Source organism: Clarias gariepinus, chromosome 28 (assembly GCF_024256425.1).
Source record: "Clarias gariepinus isolate MV-2021 ecotype Netherlands chromosome 28, CGAR_prim_01v2, whole genome shotgun sequence".
In the NCBI taxonomy this organism is placed as follows: domain Eukaryota; kingdom Metazoa; phylum Chordata; class Actinopteri; order Siluriformes; family Clariidae; genus Clarias; species Clarias gariepinus.
In genome coordinates, this window is record NC_071127.1 from 474,920 (window position 1) to 494,134 (window position 19,215).

Genomic DNA, 19,215 nt, shown 5'->3' on the forward strand with positions numbered 1-19,215 from the left:
GGAGATATCCCGAAAAGAGCACCGAGAGCTTGTTAGCCGATAGGGGGCGCCCCGAGCGCCTCACCTCCGCGACACCTTGATGCGCTTCCCGAGGCTGCGGGGCCGAATCCAACGAGCCATCCCCCAGCTCTCTAGCACCAACGGCTGCGGAGATACGCCAGCTTAAACCTGGTGGCGAAAGAACAGGGAAATTTTTACTCACATCATTTTGACACAGGTATAGGCCATATCAGCCTGGAGGAATGGGATTCACCCCGACCCCAGGCACCTCAGGTCGGCCACACTAGTCCCCCCCACCCGCGGTCACATCCCCGGAGGTCAGGCTTTGGTACTTTCTAAATTTTCAGCACTTTTCTTATGTTTTGTGTGATTTTAAATGATATTCTCACGCCCATATCTCGGTCACCGTATATCCGATCTGCCCCAAATTTTGCACCTGACCTCGGGAGAAGGTCCGGACCCGATGCCACCAGCCACAGTCCCGTAGACCCGACGGCCGCGGAGATACGCCCACTTAACCCCTGGGTGTTGTGCGCCGCTCACCCCGGCCCGGAGGCACCCACCCCTGGGAATCCTAGAGGCGCTTCCTGACGGGCCCAGGACGAATCCAACGAGACCTCAGCCAGCTCTCTAGCCTTAAGGGCCGCGGAGTTAGGTGGGCTCGAACCCCGGGACGTTGCGCGCCGCCTAGCGGCCGCGCCGAGCGCCCCACCCCCGGCAAACCTAGACTCGCTTCTTCAGGGCCCCGAGACGCATCCAAAGACACCTGCCCCAGCGTTCTAGCCCCAAGGGCCGCGGAGATATGTCCGCAAAGTTCCAGGAGCTCACACACCTGTGCGTTGCGCGCCGCCTACTGGCCCCGACGAGCGGCCCATCCCCGAATGACGTAACGCCTCTCGTAGGGCTGCCCGAGACGTATCCAAGGAGCCTTCCCCCAGCTTTCTAGCCCAGACGGCTGCGGAGATATCCCGAAAAGAGCACCGAGAGCTTGTTAGCCGATAGGGGGCGCCGCGAGCGCCTCACCTCCGCGACACCTTGATGCGCTTCCCGAGGCTGCAGGGCCGAATCCAACGAGCCATCGCCCAGCTCTCTAGCACCAACGGCTGCGGAGATACGCCAGCTTAAACCTGGTGGCGAAAGAACAGGGAAATTTTTACTCACATCATTTTGACACAGGTACAGGCCATATCAGCCTGGAGGAATGGGATTCACCACGACCCCAGGCACCTCAGGTCGGCCACACTAGTCCCCCCCACCCGCGGTCACATCCCCGGAGGTCAGGCTTTGGTACTTTCTAAATTTTCAGCACTTTTCTTATGTTTTGTGTGATTTTAAATGATATTCTCACGCCCATATCTCGGTCACCGTATATCCGATCTGCCCCAAATTTTGCACCTGACCTCGGGAGAAGGTCCCGGACCCGATGCCACCAGCCACAGTCCCGTAGACCCGACGGCCGCGGAGATACGCCTACTTAACCCCTGGGTGTTGTGCGCCGCTCACCCCGGCCCGGAGGCACCCACCCCTGGGAATCCTAGAGGCGCTTCCTGACGGGCCCAGGACGAATCCAACGAGACCACAGCCAGCTCTCTAGCCTTAAGGGCCGCGGAGTTAGGTGGGCTCGAACCCCGGGACGTTGCGCGCCGCCTAGCGGCCGCGCCGAGCGCCCCACCCCCGGCAAACCTAGACTCGCTTCTTCAGGGCCCCGAGACGCATCCAAAGACACCTGCCCCAGCGTTCTAGCCCCAAGGGCCGCGGAGATATGTCCGCAAAGTTCCAGGAGCTCACACACCTGTGCGTTGCGCGCCGCCTACTGGCCCCGACGAGCGGCCCATCCCCGAATGACATAACGCCTCTCGTAGGGCTGCCCGAGACGTATCCAAGGAGCCTTCCCCCAGCTTTCTAGCCCAGACGGCTGCGGAGATATCCTGAAAAGAGCACCGAGAGCTTGTTAGCCGATAGGGGGCGCCCCGAGCGCCTCACCTCCGCGACACCTTGATGCGCTTCCCGAGGCTGCGGGGCCGAATCCAACGAGCCATCTCCCAGCTCTCTAGCACCAACGGCTGCGGAGATACGCCAGCTTAAACCTGGTGGCGAAAAAACAGGGAAATTTTTACTCACATCATTTTGACACAGGTACAGGCCATATCAGCCTGGAGGAATGGGATTCACCCCGACCCCAGGCACCTCAGGTCGGCCACACTAGTCCCCCCCACCCGCGGTCACATCCCCGGAGGTCAGGCTTTGGTACTTTCTAAATTTTCAGCACTTTTCTTATGTTTTGTGTGATTTTAAATGATATTCTCACGCCCATATCTCGGTCACCGTATATCCGATCTGCCCCAAATTTTGCACCTGACCTCGGGAGAAGGTCCCGGACCCGATGCCACCAGCCACAGTCCCGTACACCCGACGGCCGCGGAGATACGCCCACTTAACCCCTGGGTGTTGTGCGCCGCTCACCCCGGCCCGGAGGCACCCACCCCTGGGAATCCTAGAGGCGCTTCCTGACGGGCCCAGGACGAATCCAACGAGACCACAGCCAGCTCTCTAGCCTTAAGGGCCGCGGAGTTAGGTGGGCTCAAACCCCGGGACGTTGCGCGCCGCCTAGCGGCCGCGCCGAGCGCCCCACCCCCGGCAAACCTAGACTCGCTTCTTCAGGGCCCCGAGACGCATCCAAAGACACCTGCCCCAGCGTTCTAGCCCCAAGGGCCGCGGAGATATGTCCGCAAAGTTCCAGGAGCTCACACACCTGTGCGTTGCGCGCCGCCTACTGGCCCCGACGAGCGGCCCATCCCCGAATGACGTAACGCCTCTCGTAGGGCTGCCCGAGACGTATCCAAGGAGCCTTCCCCCAGCTTTCTAGCCCAGACGGCTGCGGAGATATCCCGAAAAGAGCACCGAGAGCTTGTTAGCCGATAGGGGGCGCCCCGAGCGCCTCACCTCCGCGACACCTTGATGCGCTTCCCGAGGCTGCGGGGCCGAATCCAACGAGCCATCCCCCAGCTCTCTAGCACCAACGGCTGCGGAGATACGCCAGCTTAAACCTGGTGGCGAAAGAACAGGGAAATTTTTACTCACATCATTTTGACACAGGTACAGGCCATATCAGCCTGGAGGAATGGGATTCACCCCGACCCCAGGCACCTCAGGTCGGCCACACTAGTCCCCCCCACCCGCGGTCACATCCCTGGAGGTCAGGCTTTGGTACTTTCTAAATTTTCAGCACTTTTCTTATGTTTTGTGTGATTTTAAATGATATTCTCACGCCCATATCTCGGTCACCGTATATCCGATCTGCCCCAAATTTTGCACCTGACCTCGGGAGAAGGTCCCGGACCCGATGCCACCAGCCACAGTCCCGTAGACCCGACGGCCGCGGAGATACGCCCACTTAACCCCTGGGTGTTGTGCGCCGCTCACCCCGGCCCGGAGGCACCCACCCCTGGGAATCCTAGAGGCGCTTCCTGACGGGCCCAGGACGAATCCAACGAGACCACAGCCAGCTCTCTAGCCTTAAGGGCCGCGGAGTTAGGTGGGCTCGAACCCCGGGACGTTGCGCGCCGCCTAGCGGCCGCGTCGAGCGCCCCACCCCCGGCAAACCTAGACTCGCTTCTTCAGGGCCCCGAGACGCATCCAAAGACACCTGCCCCAGCGTTCTAGCCCCAAGGGCCGCGGAGATATGTCCGCAAAGTTCCAGGAGCTCACACACCTGTGCGTTGCGCGCCGCCTACTGGCCCCGACGAGCGGCCCATCCCCGAATGACATAACGCCTCTCGTAGGGCTGCCCGAGACGTATCCAAGGAGCCTTCCCCCAGCTTTCTAGCCCAGACGGCTGCGGAGATATCCTGAAAAGAGCACCGAGAGCTTGTTAGCCGATAGGGGGCGCCCCGAGCGCCTCACCTCCGCGACACCTTGATGCGCTTCCCGAGGCTGCGGGGCCGAATCCAACGAGCCATCCCCCAGCTCTCTAGCACCAACGGCTGCGGAGATACGCCAGCTTAAACCTGGTGGCGAAAAAACAGGGAAATTTTTACTCACATCATTTTGACACAGGTACAGGCCATATCAGCCTGGAGGAATGGGATTCACCCCGACCCCAGGCACCTCAGGTCGGCCACACTAGTCCCCCCCACCCGCGGTCACATCCCCGGAGGTCAGGCTTTGGTACTTTCTAAATTTTCAGCACTTTTCTTATGTTTTGTGTGATTTTAAATGATATTCTCACGCCCATATCTCGGTCACCGTATATCCGATCTGCCCCAAATTTTGCACCTGACCTCGGGAGAAGGTCCCGGACCCGATGCCACCAGCCACAGTCCCGTACACCCGACGGCCGCGGAGATACGCCCACTTAACCCCTGGGTGTTGTGCGCCGCTCACCCCGGCCCGGAGGCACCCACCCCTGGGAATCCTAGAGGCGCTTCCTGACGGGCCCAGGACGAATCCAACGAGACCACAGCCAGCTCTCTAGCCTTAAGGGCCGCGGAGTTAGGTGGGCTCGAACCCCGGGACGTTGCGCGCCGCCTAGCGGCCGCGCCGAGCGCCCCACCCCCGGCAAACCTAGACTCGCTTCTTCAGGGCCCCGAGACGCATCCAAAGACACCTGCCCCAGCGTTCTAGCCCCAAGGGCCGCGGAGATATGTCCGCAAAGTTCCAGGAGCTCACACACCTGTGCGTTGCGCGCCGCCTACTGGCCCCGACGAGCGGCCCATCCCCGAATGACGTAACGCCTCTCGTAGGGCTGCCCGAGACGTATCCAAGGAGCCTTCCCCCAGCTTTCTAGCCCAGACGGCTGCGGAGATATCCCGAAAAGAGCACCGAGAGCTTGTTAGCCGATAGGGGGCGCCCCGAGCGCCTCACCTCCGCGACACCTTGATGCGCTTCCCGAGGCTGCGGGGCCGAATCCAACGAGCCATCGCCCAGCTCTCTAGCACCAACGGCTGCGGAGATACGCCAGCTTAAACCTGGTGGCGAAAGAACAGGGAAATTTTTACTCATATCATTTTGACACAGGTACAGGCCATATCAGCCTGGAGGAATGGGATTCACCACGACCCCAGGCACCTCAGGTCGGCCACACTAGTCCCCCCCACCCGCGGTCACATCCCCGGAGGTCAGGCTTTGGTACTTTCTAAATTTTCAGCACTTTTCTTATGTTTTGTGTGATTTTAAATGATATTCTCACGCCCATATCTCGGTCACCGTATATCCGATCTGCCCCAAATTTTGCACCTGACCTCGGGAGAAGGTCCCGGACCCGATGCCACCAGCCACAGTCCCGTAGACCCGACGGCCGCGGAGATACGCCCACTTAACCCCTGGGTGTTGTGCGCCGCTCACCCCGGCCCGGAGGCACCCACCCCTGGGAATCCTAGAGGCGCTTCCTGACGGGCCCAGGACGAATCCAACGAGACCACAGCCAGCTCTCTAGCCTTAAGGGCCGCGGAGTTAGGTGGGCTCGAACCCCGGGACGTTGCGCGCCGCCTAGCGGCCGCGCCGAGCGCCCCACCCCCGGCAAACCTAGACTCGCTTCTTCAGGGCCCCGAGACGCATCCAAAGACACCTGCCCCAGCGTTCTAGCCCCAAGGGCCGCGGAGATATGTCCGCAAAGTTCCAGGAGCTCACACACCTGTGCGTTGCGCGCCGCCTACTGGCCCCGACGAGCGGCCCATCCCCGAATGACATAACGCCTCTCGTAGGGCTGCCCGAGACGTATCCAAGGAGCCTTCCCCCAGCTTTCTAGCCCAGACGGCTGCGGAGATATCCTGAAAAGAGCACCGAGAGCTTGTTAGCCGATAGGGGGCGCCCCGAGCGCCTCACCTCCGCGACACCTTGATGCGCTTCCCGAGGCTGCGGGGCCGAATCCAACGAGCCATCCCCCAGCTCTCTAGCACCAACGGCTGCGGAGATACGCCAGCTTAAACCTGGTGGCGAAAAAACAGGGAAATTTTTACTCACATCATTTTGACACAGGTACAGGCCATATCAGCCTGGAGGAATGGGATTCACCCCGACCCCAGGCACCTCAGGTCGGCCACACTAGTCCCCCCCACCCGCGGTCACATCCCCGGAGGTCAGGCTTTGGTACTTTCTAAATTTTCAGCACTTTTCTTATGTTTTGTGTGATTTTAAATGATATTCTCACGCCCATATCTCGGTCACCGTATATCCGATCTGCCCCAAATTTTGCACCTGACCTCGGGAGAAGGTCCCGGACCCGATGCCACCAGCCACAGTCCCGTACACCCGACGGCCGCGGAGATACGCCCACTTAACCCCTGGGTGTTGTGCGCCGCTCACCCCGGCCCGGAGGCACCCACCCCTGGGAATCCTAGAGGCGCTTCCTGACGGGCCCAGGACGAATCCAACGAGACCACAGCCAGCTCTCTAGCCTTAAGGGCCGCGGAGTTAGGTGGGCTCAAACCCCGGGACGTTGCGCGCCGCCTAGCGGCCGCGCCGAGCGCCCCACCCCCGGCAAACCTAGACTCGCTTCTTCAGGGCCCCGAGACGCATCCAAAGACACCTGCCCCAGCGTTCTAGCCCCAAGGGCCGCGGAGATATGTCCGCAAAGTTCCAGGAGCTCACACACCTGTGCGTTGCGCGCCGCCTACTGGCCCCGACGAGCGGCCCATCCCCGAATGACGTAACGCCTCTCGTAGGGCTGCCCGAGACGTATCCAAGGAGCCTTCCCCCAGCTTTCTAGCCCAGACGGCTGCGGAGATATCCCGAAAAGAGCACCGAGAGCTTGTTAGCCGATAGGGGGCGCCCCGAGCGCCTCACCTCCGCGACACCTTGATGCGCTTCCCGAGGCTGCGGGGCCGAATCCAACGAGCCATCCCCCAGCTCTCTAGCACCAACGGCTGCGGAGATACGCCAGCTTAAACCTGGTGGCGAAAGAACAGGGAAATTTTTACTCACATCATTTTGACACAGGTACAGGCCATATCAGCCTGGAGGAATGGGATTCACCCCGACCCCAGGCACCTCAGGTCGGCCACACTAGTCCCCCCCACCCGCGGTCACATCCCTGGAGGTCAGGCTTTGGTACTTTCTAAATTTTCAGCACTTTTCTTATGTTTTGTGTGATTTTAAATGATATTCTCACGCCCATATCTCGGTCACCGTATATCCGATCTGCCCCAAATTTTGCACCTGACCTCGGGAGAAGGTCCCGGACCCGATGCCACCAGCCACAGTCCCGTACACCCGACGGCCGCGGAGATACGCCCACTTAACCCCTGGGTGTTGTGCGCCGCTCACCCCGGCCCGGAGGCACCCACCCCTGGGAATCCTAGAGGCGCTTCCTGACGGGCCCAGGACGAATCCAACGAGACCACAGCCAGCTCTCTAGCCTTAAGGGCCGCGGAGTTAGGTGGGCTCGAACCCCGGGACGTTGCGCGCCGCCTAGCGGCCGCGTCGAGCGCCCCACCCCCGGCAAACCTAGACTCGCTTCTTCAGGGCCCCGAGACGCATCCAAAGACACCTGCCCCAGCGTTCTAGCCCCAAGGGCCGCGGAGATATGTCCGCAAAGTTCCAGGAGCTCACACACCTGTGCGTTGCGCGCCGCCTACTGGCCCCGACGAGCGGCCCATCCCCGAATGACATAACGCCTCTCGTAGGGCTGCCCGAGACGTATCCAAGGAGCCTTCCCCCAGCTTTCTAGCCCAGACGGCTGCGGAGATATCCTGAAAAGAGCACCGAGAGCTTGTTAGCCGATAGGGGGCGCCCCGAGCGCCTCACCTCCGCGACACCTTGATGCGCTTCCCGAGGCTGCGGGGCCGAATCCAACGAGCCATCCCCCAGCTCTCTAGCACCAACGGCTGCGGAGATACGCCAGCTTAAACCTGGTGGCGAAAAAACAGGGAAATTTTTACTCACATCATTTTGACACAGGTACAGGCCATATCAGCCTGGAGGAATGGGATTCACCCCGACCCCAGGCACCTCAGGTCGGCCACACTAGTCCCCCCCACCCGCGGTCACATCCCCGGAGGTCAGGCTTTGGTACTTTCTAAATTTTCAGCACTTTTCTTATGTTTTGTGTGATTTTAAATGATATTCTCACGCCCATATCTCGGTCACCGTATATCCGATCTGCCCCAAATTTTGCACCTGACCTCGGGAGAAGGTCCCGGACCCGATGCCACCAGCCACAGTCCCGTACACCCGACGGCCGCGGAGATACGCCCACTTAACCCCTGGGTGTTGTGCGCCGCTCACCCCGGCCCGGAGGCACCCACCCCTGGGAATCCTAGAGGCGCTTCCTGACGGGCCCAGGACGAATCCAACGAGACCACAGCCAGCTCTCTAGCCTTAAGGGCCGCGGAGTTAGGTGGGCTCGAACCCCGGGACGTTGCGCGCCGCCTAGCGGCCGCGCCGAGCGCCCCACCCCCGGCAAACCTAGACTCGCTTCTTCAGGGCCCCGAGACGCATCCAAAGACACCTGCCCCAGCGTTCTAGCCCCAAGGGCCGCGGAGATATGTCCGCAAAGTTCCAGGAGCTCACACACCTGTGCGTTGCGCGCCGCCTACTGGCCCCGACGAGCGGCCCATCCCCGAATGACGTAACGCCTCTCGTAGGGCTGCCCGAGACGTATCCAAGGAGCCTTCCCCCAGCTTTCTAGCCCAGACGGCTGCGGAGATATCCCGAAAAGAGCACCGAGAGCTTGTTAGCCGATAGGGGGCGCCCCGAGCGCCTCACCTCCGCGACACCTTGATGCGCTTCCCGAGGCTGCGGGGCCGAATCCAACGAGCCATCGCCCAGCTCTCTAGCACCAACGGCTGCGGAGATACGCCAGCTTAAACCTGGTGGCGAAAGAACAGGGAAATTTTTACTCATATCATTTTGACACAGGTACAGGCCATATCAGCCTGGAGGAATGGGATTCACCACGACCCCAGGCACCTCAGGTCGGCCACACTAGTCCCCCCCACCCGCGGTCACATCCCCGGAGGTCAGGCTTTGGTACTTTCTAAATTTTCAGCACTTTTCTTATGTTTTGTGTGATTTTAAATGATATTCTCACGCCCATATCTCGGTCACCGTATATCCGATCTGCCCCAAATTTTGCACCTGACCTCGGGAGAAGGTCCCGGACCCGATGCCACCAGCCACAGTCCCGTAGACCCGACGGCCGCGGAGATACGCCCACTTAACCCCTGGGTGTTGTGCGCCGCTCACCCCGGCCCGGAGGCACCCACCCCTGGGAATCCTAGAGGCGCTTCCTGACGGGCCCAGGACGAATCCAACGAGACCTCAGCCAGCTCTCTAGCCTTAAGGGCCGCGGAGTTAGGTGGGCTCGAACCCCGGGACGTTGCGCGCCGCCTAGCGGCCGCGCCGAGCGCCCCACCCCCGGCAAACCTAGACTCGCTTCTTCAGGGCCCCGAGACGCATCCAAAGACACCTGCCCCAGCGTTCTAGCCCCAAGGGCCGCGGAGATATGTCCGCAAAGTTCCAGGAGCTCACACACCTGTGCGTTGCGCGCCGCCTACTGGCCCCGACGAGCGGCCCATCCCCGAATGACATAACGCCTCTCGTAGGGCTGCCCGAGACGTATCCAAGGAGCCTTCCCCCAGCTTTCTAGCCCAGACGGCTGCGGAGATATCCTGAAAAGAGCACCGAGAGCTTGTTAGCCGATAGGGGGCGCCCCGAGCGCCTCACCTCCGCGACACCTTGATGCGCTTCCCGAGGCTGCGGGGCCGAATCCAACGAGCCATCCCCCAGCTCTCTAGCACCAACGGCTGCGGAGATACGCCAGCTTAAACCTGGTGGCGAAAAAACAGGGAAATTTTTACTCACATCATTTTGACACAGGTACAGGCCATATCAGCCTGGAGGAATGGGATTCACCCCGACCCCAGGCACCTCAGGTCGGCCACACTAGTCCCCCCCACCCGCGGTCACATCCCCGGAGGTCAGGCTTTGGTACTTTCTAAATTTTCAGCACTTTTCTTATGTTTTGTGTGATTTTAAATGATATTCTCACGCCCATATCTCGGTCACCGTATATCCGATCTGCCCCAAATTTTGCACCTGACCTCGGGAGAAGGTCCCGGACCCGATGCCACCAGCCACAGTCCCGTAGACCCGACGGCCGCGGAGATACGCCCACTTAACCCCTGGGTGTTGTGCGCCGCTCACCCCGGCCCGGAGGCACCCACCCCTGGGAATCCTAGAGGCGCTTCCTGACGGGCCCAGGACGAATCCAACGAGACCTCAGCCAGCTCTCTAGCCTTAAGGGCCGCGGAGTTAGGTGGGCTCGAACCCCGGGACGTTGCGCGCCGCCTAGCGGCCGCGCCGAGCGCCCCACCCCCGGCAAACCTAGACTCGCTTCTTCAGGGCCCCGAGACGCATCCAAAGACACCTGCCCCAGCGTTCTAGCCCCAAGGGCCGCGGAGATATGTCCGCAAAGTTCCAGGAGCTCACACACCTGTGCGTTGCGCGCCGCCTACTGGCCCCGACGAGCGGCCCATCCCCGAATGACGTAACGCCTCTCGTAGGGCTGCCCGAGACGTATCCAAGGAGCCTTCCCCCAGCTTTCTAGCCCAGACGGCTGCGGAGATATCCCGAAAAGAGCACCGAGAGCTTGTTGGCCGATAGGGGGCGCCCCGAGCGCCTCACCTCCGCGACACCTTGATGCGCTTCCCGAGGCTGCGGGGCCGAATCCAACGAGCCATCCCCCAGCTCTCTAGCACCAACGGCTGCGGAGATACGCCAGCTTAAACCTGGTGGCGAAAGAACAGGGAAATTTTTACTCACATCATTTTGACACAGGTACAGGCCATATCAGCCTGGAGGAATGGGATTCACCCCGACCCCAGGCACCTCAGGTCGGCCACACTAGTCCCCCCCACCCGCGGTCACATCCCTGGAGGTCAGGCTTTGGTACTTTCTAAATTTTCAGCACTTTTCTTATGTTTTGTGTGATTTTAAATGATATTCTCACGCCCATATCTCGGTCACCGTATATCCGATCTGCCCCAAATTTTGCACCTGACCTCGGGAGAAGGTCCCGGACCCGATGCCACCAGCCACAGTTCCGTAGACCCGACGGCCGCGGAGATACGCCCACTTAACCCCTGGGTGTTGTGCGCCGCTCACCCCGGCCCGGAGGCACCCACCCCTGGGAATCATAGAGGCGCTTCCTGACGGGCCCAGGACGAATCCAACGAGACCACAGCCAGCTCTCTAGCCTTAAGGGCCGCGGAGTTAGGTGGGCTCGAACCCCGGGACGTTGCGCGCCGCCTAGCGGCCGCGCCGAGCGCCCCACCCCCGGCAAACCTAGACTCGCTTCTTCAGGGCCCTGAGTCGCATCCAAAGACACCTGCCCCAGCGTTCTAGCCCCAAGGGCCGCGGAGATATGTCCGCAAAGTTCCAGGAGCTCACACACCTGTGCGTTGCGCGCCGCCTACTGGCCCCGACGAGCGGCCCATCCCCGAATGACATAACGCCTCTCGTAGGGCTGCCCGAGACGTATCCAAGGAGCCTTCCCCCAGCTTTCTAGCCCAGACGGCTGCGGAGATATCCTGAAAAGAGCACCGAGAGCTTGTTAGCCGATAGGGGGCGCCCCGAGCGCCTCACCTCCACGACACCTTGATGCGCTTCCCGAGGCTGCGGGGCCGAATCCAACGAGCCATCCCCCAGCTCTCTAGCACCAACGGCTGCGGAGATACGCCAGCTTAAACCTGGTGGCGAAAGAACAGGGAAATTTTTACTCACATCATTTTGACACAGGTACAGGCCATATCAGCCTGGAGGAATGGGATTCACCCCGACCCCAGGCACCTCAGGTCGGCCACACTAGTCCCCCCCACCCGCGGTCACATCCCCGGAGGTCAGGCTTTGGTACTTTCTAAATTTTCAGCACTTTTCTTATGTTTTGTGTGATTTTAAATGATATTCTCACGCCCATATCTCGGTCACCGTATATCCGATCTGCCCCAAATTTTGCACCTGACCTCGGGAGAAGGTCCCGGACCCGATGCCACCAGCCACAGTCCCGTACACCCGACGGCCGCGGAGATACGCCCACTTAACCCCTGGGTGTTGTGCGCCGCTCACCCCGGCCCGGAGGCACCCACCCCTGGGAATCCTAGAGGCGCTTCCTGACGGGCCCAGGACGAATCCAACGAGACCTCAGCCAGCTCTCTAGCCTTAAGGGCCGCGGAGTTAGGTGGGCTCGAACCCCGGGACGTTGCGCGCCGCCTAGCGGCCGCGCCGAGCGCCCCACCCCCGGCAAACCTAGACTCGCTTCTTCAGGGCCCCGAGACGCATCCAAAGACACCTGCCCCAGCGTTCTAGCCCCAAGGGCCGCGGAGATATGTCCGCAAAGTTCCAGGAGCTCACACACCTGTGCGTTGCGCGCCGCCTACTGGCCCCGACGAGCGGCCCATCCCCGAATGACATAACGCCTCTCGTAGGGCTGCCCGAGACGTATCCAAGGAGCCTTCCCCCAGCTTTCTAGCCCAGACGGCTGCGGAGATATCCTGAAAAGAGCACCGAGAGCTTGTTAGCCGATAGGGGGCGCCCCGAGCGCCTCACCTCCGCGACACCTTGATGCGCTTCCCGAGGCTGCGGGGCCGAATCCAACGAGCCATCCCCCAGCTCTCTAGCACCAACGGCTGCGGAGATACGCCAGCTTAAACCTGGTGGCGAAAAAACAGGGAAATTTTTACTCACATCATTTTGACACAGGTACAGGCCATATCAGCCTGGAGGAATGGGATTCACCCCGACCCCAGGCACCTCAGGTCGGCCACACTAGTCCCCCCCACCCGCGGTCACATCCCCGGAGGTCAGGCTTTGGTACTTTCTAAATTTTCAGCACTTTTCTTATGTTTTGTGTGATTTTAAATGATATTCTCACGCCCATATCTCGGTCACCGTATATCCGATCTGCCCCAAATTTTGCACCTGACCTCGGGAGAAGGTCCCGGACCCGATGCCACCAGCCACAGTCCCGTAGACCCGACGGCCGCGGAGATACGCCCACTTAACCCCTGGGTGTTGTGCGCCGCTCACCCCGGCCCGGAGGCACCCACCCCTGGGAATCCTAGAGGCGCTTCCTGACGGGCCCAGGACGAATCCAACGAGACCACAGCCAGCTCTCTAGCCTTAAGGGCCGCGGAGTTAGGTGGGCTCGAACCCCGGGACGTTGCGCGCCGCCTAGCGGCCGCGCCGAGCGCCCCACCCCCGGCAAACCTAGACTCGCTTCTTCAGGGCCCCGAGACGCATCCAAAGACACCTGCCCCAGCGTTCTAGCCCCAAGGGCCGCGGAGATATGTCCGCAAAGTTCCAGGAGCTCACACACCTGTGCGTTGCGCGCCGCCTACTGGCCCCGACGAGCGGCCCATCCCCGAATGACGTAACGCCTCTCGTAGGGCTGCCCGAGACGTATCCAAGGAGCCTTCCCCCAGCTTTCTAGCCCAGACGGCTGCGGAGATATCCCGAAAAGAGCACCGAGAGCTTGTTAGCCGATAGGGGGCGCCCCGAGCGCCTCACCTCCGCGACACCTTGATGCGCTTCCCGAGGCTGCGGGGCCGAATCCAACGAGCCATCCCCCAGCTCTCTAGCACCAACGGCTGCGGAGATACGCCAGCTTAAACCTGGTGGCGAAAGAACAGGGAAATTTTTACTCACATCATTTTGACACAGGTACAGGCCATATCAGCCTGGAGGAATGGGATTCACCCCGACCCCAGGCACCTCAGGTCGGCCACACTAGTCCCCCCCACCCGCGGTCACATCCCTGGAGGTCAGGCTTTGGTACTTTCTAAATTTTCAGCACTTTTCTTATGTTTTGTGTGATTTTAAATGATATTCTCACGCCCATATCTCGGTCACCGTATATCCGATCTGCCCCAAATTTTGCACCTGACCTCGGGAGAAGGTCCCGGACCCGATGCCACCAGCCACAGTTCCGTAGACCCGACGGCCGCGGAGATACGCCCACTTAACCCCTGGGTGTTGTGCGCCGCTCACCCCGGCCCGGAGGCACCCACCCCTGGGAATCATAGAGGCGCTTCCTGACGGGCCCAGGACGAATCCAACGAGACCACAGCCAGCTCTCTAGCCTTAAGGGCCGCGGAGTTAGGTGGGCTCGAACCCCGGGACGTTGCGCGCCGCCTAGCGGCCGCGCCGAGCGCCCCACCCCCGGCAAACCTAGACTCGCTTCTTCAGGGCCCCGAGACGCCTCCAAAGACACCTGCCCCAGCGTTCTAGCCCCAAGGGCCGCGGAGATATGTCCGCAAAGTTCCAGGAGCTCACACACCTGTGCGTTGCGCGCCGCCTACTGGCCCCGACGAGCGGCCCATCCCCGAATGACATAACGCCTCTCGTAGGGCTGCCCGAGACGTATCCAAGGAGCCTTCCCCCAGCTTTCTAGCCCAGACGGCTGCGGAGATATCCTGAAAAGAGCACCGAGAGCTTGTTAGCCGATAGGGGGCGCCCCGAGCGCCTCACCTCCACGACACCTTGATGCGCTTCCCGAGGCTGCGGGGCCGAATCCAACGAGCCATCCCCCAGCTCTCTAGCACCAACGGCTGCGGAGATACGCCAGCTTAAACCTGGTGGCGAAAGAACAGGGAAATTTTTACTCACATCATTTTGACACAGGTACAGGCCATATCAGCCTGGAGGAATGGGATTCACCCCGACCCCAGGCACCTCAGGTCGGCCACACTAGTCCCCCCCACCCGCGGTCACATCCCCGGAGGTCAGGCTTTGGTACTTTCTAAATTTTCAGCACTTTTCTTATGTTTTGTGTGATTTTAAATGATATTCTCACGCCCATATCTCGGTCACCGTATATCCGATCTGCCCCAAATTTTGCACCTGACCTCGGGAGAAGGTCCCGGACCCGATGCCACCAGCCACAGTCCCGTACACCCGACGGCCGCGGAGATACGCCCACTTAACCCCTGGGTGTTGTGCGCCGCTCACCCCGGCCCGGAGGCACCCACCCCTGGGAATCCTAGAGGCGCTTCCTGACGGGCCCAGGACGAATCCAACGAGACCACAGCCAGCTCTCTAGCCTTAAGGGCCGCGGAGTTAGGTGGGCTCGAACCCCGGGACGTTGCGCGCCGCCTAGCGGCCGCGCCGAGCACCCCACCCCCGGCAAACCTAGACTCGCTTCTTCAGGGCCCCGAGACGCATCCAAAGACACCTGCCCCAGCGTTCTAGCCCCAAGGGCCGCGGAGATATGTCCGCAAAGTTCCAGGAGCTCACACACCTGTGCGTTGCGCGCCGCCTACTGGCCCCGACGAGCGGCCCATCCCCGAATGACGTAACGCCTCTCGTAGGGCTGCCCGAGACGTATCCAAGGAGCCTTTCCCCAGCTTTCTAGCCCAGACGGCTGCGGAGATATCCCGAAAAGAGCACCGAGAGCTTGTTAGCCGATAGGGGGCGCCCCGAGCGCCTCACCTCCGCGACACCTTGATGCGCTTCCCGAGGCTGCGGGGCCGAATCCAACGAGCCATCCCCCAGCTCTCTAGCACCAACGGCTGCGGAAATACGCCAGCTTAAACCTGGTGGCGAAAGAACAGGGAAATTTTTACTCATCATTTTGACACAGGTACAGGCCATATCAGCCTGGAGGAATGGGATTCACCCCGACCCCAGGCACCTCAGGTCGGCCACACTAGTCCCCCCCACCCGCGGTCACATCCCCGGAGGTCAGGCTTTGGTACTTTCTAAATTTTCAGCACTTTTCTTATGTTTTGTGTGATTTTAAATGATATTCTCACGCCCATATCTCGGTCACCGTATATCCGATCTGCCCCAAATTTTGCACCTGACCTCGGGAGAAGGTCCCGGACCCGATGCCACCAGCCACAGTCCCGTACACCCGACGGCCGCGGAGATACGCCCACTTAACCCCTGGGTGTTGTGCGCCGCTCACCCCGGCCCGGAGGCACCCACCCCTGGGAATCCTAGAGGCGCTTCCTGACGGGCCCAGGACGAATCCAACGAGACCACAGCCAGCTCTCTAGCCTTAAGGGCCGCGGAGTTAGGTGGGCTCGAACCCCGGGACGTTGCGCGCCGCCTAGCGGCCGCGCCGAGCCCCCCACCCCCGGCAAACCTAGACTCGCTTCTTCAGGGCCCCGAGACGCATCCAAAGACACCTGCCCCAGCGTTCTAGCCCCAAGGGCCGCGGAGATATGTCCGCAAAGTTCCAGGAGCTCACACACCTGTGCGTTGCGCGCCGCCTACTGGCCCCGACGAGCGGCCCATCCCCGAATGACGTAACGCCTCTCGTAGGGCTGCCCGAGACGTATCCAAGGAGCCTTCCCCCAGCTTCTAGCCCAGACGGCTGCGGAGATATCCCGAAAAGAGCACCGAGAGCTTGTTAGCCGATAGGGAGCGCCCCGAGCGCCTCACCTCCGCGACACCTTGATGCGCTTCCCGAGGCTGCGGGGCCGAATCCAACGAGCCATCCCCCAGCTCTCTAGCACCAACGGCTGCGGAGATACGCCAGCTTAAACCTGGTGGCGAAAGAACAGGGAAATTTTTACTCACATCATTTTGACACAGGTACAGGCCATATCAGCCTGGAGGAATGGGATTCACCCCGACCCCAGGCACCTCAGGTCGGCCACACTAGTCCCCCCCACCCGCGGTCACATCCCTGGAGGTCAGGCTTTGGTACTTTCTAAATTTTCAGCACTTTTCTTATGTTTTGTGTGATTTTAAATGATATTCTCACGCCCATATCTCGGTCACCGTATATCCGATCTGCCCCAAATTTTGCACCTGACCTCGGGAGAAGGTCCCGGACCCGATGCCACCAGCCACAGTTCCGTAGACCCGACGGCCGCGGAGATACGCCCACTTAACCCCTGGGTGTTGTGCGCCGCTCACCCCGGCCCGGAGGCACCCACCCCTGGGAATCATAGAGGCGCTTCCTGACGGGCCCAGGACGAATCCAACGAGACCACAGCCAGCTCTCTAGCCTTAAGGGCCGCGGAGTTAGGTGGGCTCGAACCCCGGGACGTTGCGCGCCGCCTAGCGGCCGCGCCGAGCGCCCCGCCCCCGGCAAACCTAGACTCGCTTCTTCAGGGCCCCGAGACGCATCCAAAGACACCTGCCCCAGCGTTCTAGCCCCAAGGGCCGCGGAGATATGTCCGCAAAGTTCCAGGAGCTCACACACCTGTGCGTTGCGCGCCGCCTACTGGCCCCGACGAGCGGCCCATCCCCGAATGACGTAACGTCTCTCGTAGGGCTACCCGAGACGTATCCAAGGAGCCTTCCCCCAGCTTTCTAGCCCAGACGGCTGCGGAGATATCCTGAAAAGAGCACCGAGAGCTTGTTAGCCGATAGGGGGCGCCCCGAGCGCCTCACCTCCACGACACCTTGATGCGCTTCCCGAGGCTGCGGGGCCGAATCCAACGAGCCATCCCCCAGCTCTCTAGCACCAACGGCTGCGGAGATACGCCAGCTTAAACCTGGTGGCGAAAGAACAGGGAAATTTTTACTCACATCATTTTGACACAGGTACAGGCCATATCAGCCTGGAGGAATGGGATTCACCCCGACCCCAGGCACCTCAGGTCGGCCACACTAGTCCCCCCCACCCGCGGTCACATCCCTGGATGTCAGGCTTTGGTACTTTCTAAATTTTCAGCACTTTTCTTATGTTTTGTGTGATTTTAAATGATATTCTCACGCCCATATCTCGGTCACCGTATATCCGATCTGCCCCAAATTTTGCACCTGACCTCGGGAGAAGGCCGCGGAGATACGCCCACTTAACCCCTGGGTGTTGTGCGCCGCTCACCCCGGCCCGGAGGCACCCACCCCTGGGAATCCTAGAGGCGCTTCCTGACGGGCCCAGGACGAATCCAACGAGACCACAGCCAGCTCTCTAGCCTTAAGGGCCGCGGAGTTAGGTGGGCTCGAACCCCGGGACGTTGCGCGCCGCCTAGCGGCCGCGCCGAGCCCCCCACCCCCGGCAAACCTAGACTCGCTTCTTCAGGGCCCCGAGACGCATCCAAAGACACCTGCCCCAGCGTTCTAGCCCCAAGGGCCGCGGAGATATGTCCGCAAAGTTCCAGGAGCTCACACACCTGTGCGTTGCGCGCCGCCTACTGGCCCCGACGAGCGGCCCATCCCCGAATGACGTAACGCCTCTCGTAGGGCTGCCCGAGACGTATCCAAGGAGCCTTCCCCCAGCTTCTAGCCCAGACGGCTGCGGAGATATCCCGAAAAGAGCACCGAGAGCTTGTTAGCCGATAGGGAGCGCCCCGAGCGCCTCACCTCCGCGACACCTTGATGCGCTTCCCGAGGCTGCGGGGCCGAATCCAACGAGCCATCCCCCAGCTCTCTAGCACCAACGGCTGCGGAGATACGCCAGCTTAAACCTGGTGGCGAAAGAACAGGGAAATTTTTACTCACATCATTTTGACACAGGTACAGGCCATATCAGCCTGGAGGAATGGGATTCACCCCGACCCCAGGCACCTCAGGTCGGCCACACTAGTCCCCCCCACCCGCGGTCACATCCCTGGAGGTCAGGCTTTGGTACTTTCTAAATTTTCAGCACTTTTCTTATGTTTTGTGTGATTTTAAATGATATTCTCACGCCCATATCTCGGTCACCGTATATCCGATCTGCCCCAAATTTTGCACCTGACCTCGGGAGAAGGTCCCGGACCCGATGCCACCAGCCACAGTTCCGTAGACCCGACGGCCGCGGAGATACGCCCACTTAACCCCTGGGTGTTGTGCGCCGCTCACCCCGGCCCGGAGGCACCCACCCCTGGGAATCATAGAGGCGCTTCCTGACGGGCCCAGGACGAATCCAACGAGACCACAGCCAGCTCTCTAGCCTTAAGGGCCGCGGAGTTAGGTGGGCTCGAACCCCGGGACGTTGCGCGCCGCCTAGCGGCCGCGCCGAGCGCCCCGCCCCCGGCAAACCTAGACTCGCTTCTTCAGGGCCCCGAGACGCATCCAAAGACACCTGCCCCAGCGTTCTAGCCCCAAGGGCCGCGGAGATATGTCCGCAAAGTTCCAGGAGCTCACACACCTGTGCGTTGCGCGCCGCCTACTGGCCCCGACGAGCGGCCCATCCCCGAATGACGTAACGTCTCTCGTAGGGCTACCCGAGACGTATCCAAGGAGCCTTCCCCCAGCTTTCTAGCCCAGACGGCTGCGGAGATATCCTGAAAAGAGCACCGAGAGCTTGTTAGCCGATAGGGGGCGCCCCGAGCGCCTCAC